A 6,760-nucleotide genomic window follows, 5' to 3' on the forward strand; every position below is an offset into this window, starting at 1 on the left:
CAATTTTGCATCACCTTATGAGATAGTCCCTAACCCTAAGCCCTTTTTATACAAGTATTCAAATGTTTTATGGTTATAATTAATAATTACATGTCAACCCAAAATGTTGATAAAATATGGCCCACGTTTTATTTTTGGAGCAATGCCTCGAGCCCCAAAGAATTTATGAAGTATGTACAATTTTTTCCTGATCAATCAGCACAATCTAACAATCTCCCACTTGGGGACTGATTAGGCTCCACACTAAACAACATTCTCCCACTTAGAGACTAATCTTGTAGCAATACCACTACCACATGGGGCTCCCACTATATCAAACCACCCTAGATTGTGTTGTTCATTGATTTCTATTTAGTCTAGAAGACCAACCGAAGCTAAAGAGGAATTCAACTTCTCCCTTGTCACTACCTTGGTAAACATATTTGCTAGATTTGCATCTATATGTATCTTGTCTAGCTTTAACTATCCATCCTCCAAAATTGATTGAATGAAATGGTAACACAATTGTATGTGTTTGGTCTTGGAATGTAAAGCTGAATTCTTCACAAGATTGAATGGCACTCTGACTATCTATAAACAAATAATTATCCTTCTAAGGATTTCCCAGTTATTCTAAGAAGAATTGAAGCCATATCATCTCCTTGGCTACCTCTATAGTAGCAACATACTCTGCCTCTATAGTAGTTAATGCATTAACCTTCTGTAACCTAGAAACCCAGCTCACAGCTGCCCCACCAATAGTAAAGACATTACCTATAGTAGTTCACCTAGTATCAATATCCCTTTCCAAATTTGAGTCAACATAGCCCTGTAAATCAGTAGTAGATCCTCCAAAGTATAAACACTTATTGGATGTTCCTCTCAAATGTCTGAGAATCCAATTGATCACATTCCAATGCTCAATTCCTAGATGACTCATATAACTACTAACAACTCCCACTCCATGTGCAATATCTAGCCTAGTACATACCATAGCACACATCAAGCTTCCTCTAGCTGAAGGATAGGGTACCTTGGACATCTTATCCTCTTCTTCTTGTGTCTTGGGACACATCTCCTTAGTCAACTTCAAATAACCAGGTAAAGGTGTGCTAACAACTTTAGCATTCTCCATAGAGAAACTTTGTAACACCTTCTCAACATAATCAGCTTGAGATAGCATCAATTTCCTATTCTTCCTTTCTCTACAAATCTTCATACCAAGGATTTTTTTTTCTACCCCCAAATCCTTCATAGAAAATGCATGGGCTAACTGGCATTTCAACCCCTTAATTTGATCCATGTTAGACCCAACTGTAAGCATATCATAAACATATAAACATAAAATAATGTAGATGTCATCATTCAACCTCTTAAAATAAGCATAATGATCTAAGTGAAACCTATTGTATCCATGCTCATGCATAAAATTGTCAAATTTTAGATACCATTGTGGAGGTGCTTACTTCAAGCCATATAAACTTTTCTTCAATTTGCACACTAAGTTCTCCTTACCTTTGACCTCAAATCCCTATGGCTGAGCCATATATATCTCTTCATCCAAATCACCATGAAGGAAAGTTGTTTTAACATCAAGCTACTCTAAATGCAAATCTTCAATAGCCACAATACTTAAAATAGTATGGATATAAGTCATTTTAACAATAGGAGAAAATATCTCATCAAAATTGATTCCTTTTTTCTGTGGGAATCCTTTTACAACTAACCTAGTTTTAAATCTTTTCTTACCTCCTTCCTCTTCTTTTAACCTATAAACCCACTTATTCTATAAAGCTCTTTTACTTGTAGGCAACTTGCATAGAACCCATGTCTTATTCTTTATCAAAGAGTCTATTTCATCTTTCATTGAAGACACCCACTGAATCTTAGTATCCACTTGCAATGCTTTATCATAACTTTCAGGTTCACTAGCATCAGTAAGTAAAATTGAATACAAAGAGGGAGAAAATCTTTCTAGAGGTCTAATTTTTCTTGTTGACCATCTAACATTCACTAGTGTGTGTGATATTTGTTGCTACGGTTGTTGCACATCATGCAGAATGGCTAGAACATCATCTTTTAGAGTATCATCTAGCACTATATAATCATCTTATTTCTTCTCATGTTGCTACAATAGATATTTGTACAACAGTTTCTCATTGAATATGACATCCTTGCTTCTTACAATTTTATGATTTTAAAAATCCTAACATCTATAACAAAATTCATTAATGCCATATCCAAAAAATATACATTTCTTTGACTTAGCTTCTAGCTTGGTTCTATTTTCAAAATCTATGTGAGAAAATGCTTCAAAACTGAAGGTCTTGAGAAAAGAATAACTCACCTTCTTACCGGTCTATGCTTCCTCTGGAATAACACAACCCAAAGGAGTAGAGGGACCTCTATGAATCAAATATACAATAGTATTGATAGCCTCCACCCACATGTAAAAGAGAAACTCAACATGCAACCTCATGCTTCTTGCATGCTCTATTATAGTCTTGTTCATGTGTTCAGCTACTCCATTTTCCTATAGATTCTTTAGAACAATTTTTTGTCTATGAATACCATTAGTAGAGCAATAATCTTAAAATTAATGATTGAAATACTCACCACCATTAAACCTATCAACCCTCAGCTTACCCTCATCTGCCATTGCTCCCACTCAATCTTGAGAATGTTTTGCATTTGATAACTGAAAAACAACCTCACTCTAATACCACTTGTTAGGATTTCACCACGAATAGAAATAATAATTACATGAAAATATAACCAATAATAGAAAAATAATATATCACACAGAAAAGAACACAAGGCACCAAGATTTAACATGGTTCACCCAATCCCTAGGCTATGTCCACCAAACAACAAGTCCAATATTATTACGATCTAGTGATTACAACTTGATTACAATTTGCAATCCCTTATAGATCAATACTACTGTAAGAACCAATTTTGCATCACCTTATGAAATAGTCCCTAACCCTAAGACCTTTTTTTATAAAAGTATTAAATTGCTTTAGGGTTATAATTAATAATTACATGTCAGGCCAAAATCTTGATAAAATAGGGCCCAAATTTTATTTTTCAAGGCAAAGAATTTATGAAGTAAGTATAGTTCTTTCATGATTAATCACCACAATCTAAAAAGTTAAACACTTAAGTAAACTTTAATGTTAAGGCTAATAGAACATTATACCAAATTTAAATCTAATCATAAAATAATACTCCAAAAAAACTATTAATAAATTAACTTAAATGTGAATTCTAAAAATATCTTATATTTAAATGTTTAGGATTATGCCCTAGAAAATTTATGAATAAGGTTCAATATTTAAACAATTAGGATTGAACATATAAATAAGATTATTTTTAAGGTTAGGATTTAGGGTTATCCATTTAGAATTAAGGTGGAGTAATTAGCATTATGATTGAGGCAAAAAATATAAGATTTAGGATTAGCATTATGATTGGGGCACAAAATATAAGAGTAATTAGCATTTATGATTGGGATTAAAATTAGAATAAGTGTTTCAATATTAGGATTAAAATTAGGGTTTACAAATTTTCGGATCACATGCTAGCTTTAAGGATTAAAATTTTTAATTATGGTTAGGATTGGAATAATTTAGTGTTTAATAATTTAGATTTTAGCATTTAGGGCAATTATTGAGCAATTAGGGTCTACCATTTATAATCATAGTTTTGCATTTAGAATTAGGGCAAGGGTAAAGATTATGGTATGGGTTTACATCATTAAATTAGAAATATGACTAGGATTATGAGTGTTTAACATTTGAGTGTTTAACATTTATATTTAAATATTTAGGATTATGCTTTAGCATTTACAATTGAGGTTTAATAATAAAACAATTAGGATTTAACATAAATAAGATTGTGGTTTGGGTTAGAATTTAGGGTTATCCATTTAGAGTTAGGGTAGAGTAATTAACATATTGATTAGGGCACAAAATATACCATAAATTAATTTAATTACCATAAAGATTACGATTAGGATACCATAAATTAATTTACCATGAAACGTAATATACCATAAAGCATAATTTATGATTAGGATACCATAAATTATTTTAAAATATATAATGTCTTAAGAAATGAATAACTCACCTTCTTACCAGTCCATGCTTCCTCTAGAATACCACAACCGAAAGGAGTAGAGAGACCTCTATTAATCAAATATACAACAGTATTGATAGTCTCCACAATTAATTTACCATGAAACTTAATATACCATAAAGCATAATTTACGATTAGGATATCATAAATTAATTTAGAATATAGAAGGTCTTGAGAAAAGAATAACTCACCTTCTTACCAGTCCATGTTTCCTCTAGAATACCACAACCCAAAGGAGTAGAGAGAACTCCATTAATAAAATATACAATAGTATTGATAGCCTCCACCCACATGTAAAAGAGCAACCCAACATGCAACCTCATGCTCCTTGCATGCTCCATTATAGTCCTGTTCATGCATTCAACTACTCCATTTTCCTATGGAGTCCTTGGAACATTTTTTTGTCTATGAATACCATTAGTGGAGCAATAATCTTCAAATTCATGACTACAATACTCATCACCATTAAACCTATCAACCCTCAACTTACCCTCATCTACTATTGCTCCCACTCAACTGTGAGACTTTTCTGCAGAAGATAACTGAAAAACATTCTCACTCTAATACCACTTGTTAGGATTTAACCATGAATAGAAATAACAGTTACATGCAATATAACCAATAATAGAAAATAATAGATCACATAGAAAAGAACACAAGGCACCAAGATTTAGCATGGTTCACCAAATCCCTGGGCTACGTCCACCAAACAACAAGTCTAATATTATTACAATCTAGTGATTACAACCTGATTACAATTCATAATCCCTTACAACTCAAGACTATCGTAAGAATCAATTTCGCATCACCTTATGAAATAGTCCCTAAGCCTAAGTCCTTTTTATACAAGTATTAAACTGCTTTAGGGTTATAATTAGTAATTACATGTCAACCCAAAATCCTGATAAAATAGGGCCCAATTTTTTCTTTTGGGGCAAAGAATTTATGAAGTATGTACAGTTCTTTCTTGATCAGTCACCACAATATAACAAGTTAAACACTTAAGTAAACTTTAATGTTAAGGTTAATTGAACATTATACCAAATTTAAACCTAATCATAAAATAATACTCCAAAAAACTATTAATAAATTAACTTAAATGTGAATTCTAAAAATATCTTATATTTAAATGTTTAGGATTATGCCTCAGAAAATTTACAATTAAGGTTCAATATTTAAACAATTAGGATTGAACATATAAATAAGATTATTTTTTGGGTTAGGATTTAGGGTTATCCATTTAGAATTAGGGTGGAGTAATTAGCATTATGATTGAGGCAAAAAATATAAGATTTAGGATTAGCTTTATGATTGGGGCACAAAATATAAAAGTAATTAGCATTTATGATTGGGATTAAAATTAGAATAAGTGTTTCAATATTAGAATTAAAATTAGGCTTTATAAATTTTAGTATCACATGCTAGCTTTAAGGATTACAATTTTAAATTATGGTTAGGATTGGAATAATTTAGTGTTTAATAATTTAGATTTTAGCATTTAGGGCAATTATTGAGCAATTAGGGTCTACCATTTATAATCATAGTTTGGCATTTAGAATTAGGGCAAGGGTAAAGATTATGTTATGGGTTTACATCATTAAATTAGAAATATGATTAGGATTATGGTGTAAATTTTCTAGGAAATCTAATTTGAGTGTTTAACATTTATATTTAAATATTTAGGATTATGCTTTAGCATTTACAATTAAGGTTTAATAATAAAATAATTAGGATTAAAAATAAATAAGATTTTGATTTGGGTTATAATTTAGGGTTATCCATTTAGAATTAGGGTAGAGTAATTAACATTATGATTGGGGCACAAAATATACCATAAATTAATTTAATTACCATAAAGCTTAATTTACTCTTAGGATACCATAAATTAATTGTCAAAATATACCGTAAATTAATTTAATTACAATAAAGCTTAATAAACTATAAGGTTTAATATTAAAACAATTAGGATTTAACATAAATAAGATTGTGGTTTGGGTTAGGATTTAGGGTTATCCATTTAGAATTAGGGTAGAGTGATTAACATTATGATTGGGGCACAAAATATACCATAAACTAATTTAATTAATAGAATGATTTAATGATTACAATTTTTTATTATGGTTAAGATTGGGATAATTTAGTGTTTAGTAATTTAGATTTTAGTATTTAGGGCAATTATTGAGTAATTAGGGTCTACCATTTATAATCATGGTTATTGAATTTAGAATTAGGACTAGGGTAAAGATTATGGTATGGGTTTACACCATTAAATTAGAAATACATGGTTAGGATTATGTTATGTATTTTCTATGGAATTTAATATGAGTGTTTAACATTTATATTTAAATATTTAGGATTGTGCTTTACCATTTATGATTAAGGTTCAATATTAAAACAATTAGGATTTAACATAAATAAGATTGTGGTTTGGGTTAGGATTTAGGGTTATCCATTTATAATTAGGGTAGAGTAAATTTTAACATTAAATGATTGGGGCACAAAATATAAGATTTAGGATTATGGCTACTATTTCAAGACTTATCATTTTAAAAATTAGGCATTACAATTTAGAATTATGGTTTAGGTTTAGATTTAGGATTGATGGATGATAATTTAAGATTATATAGTTTATTCTAATGTT

Source organism: Cupressus sempervirens, chromosome 1 (genome assembly GCF_028749045.1).
Source record: "Cupressus sempervirens isolate cs-2001-9-10 chromosome 1, ASM2874904v1, whole genome shotgun sequence".
NCBI classification, from domain to species: Eukaryota; Viridiplantae; Streptophyta; class Pinopsida; order Cupressales; family Cupressaceae; genus Cupressus; species Cupressus sempervirens.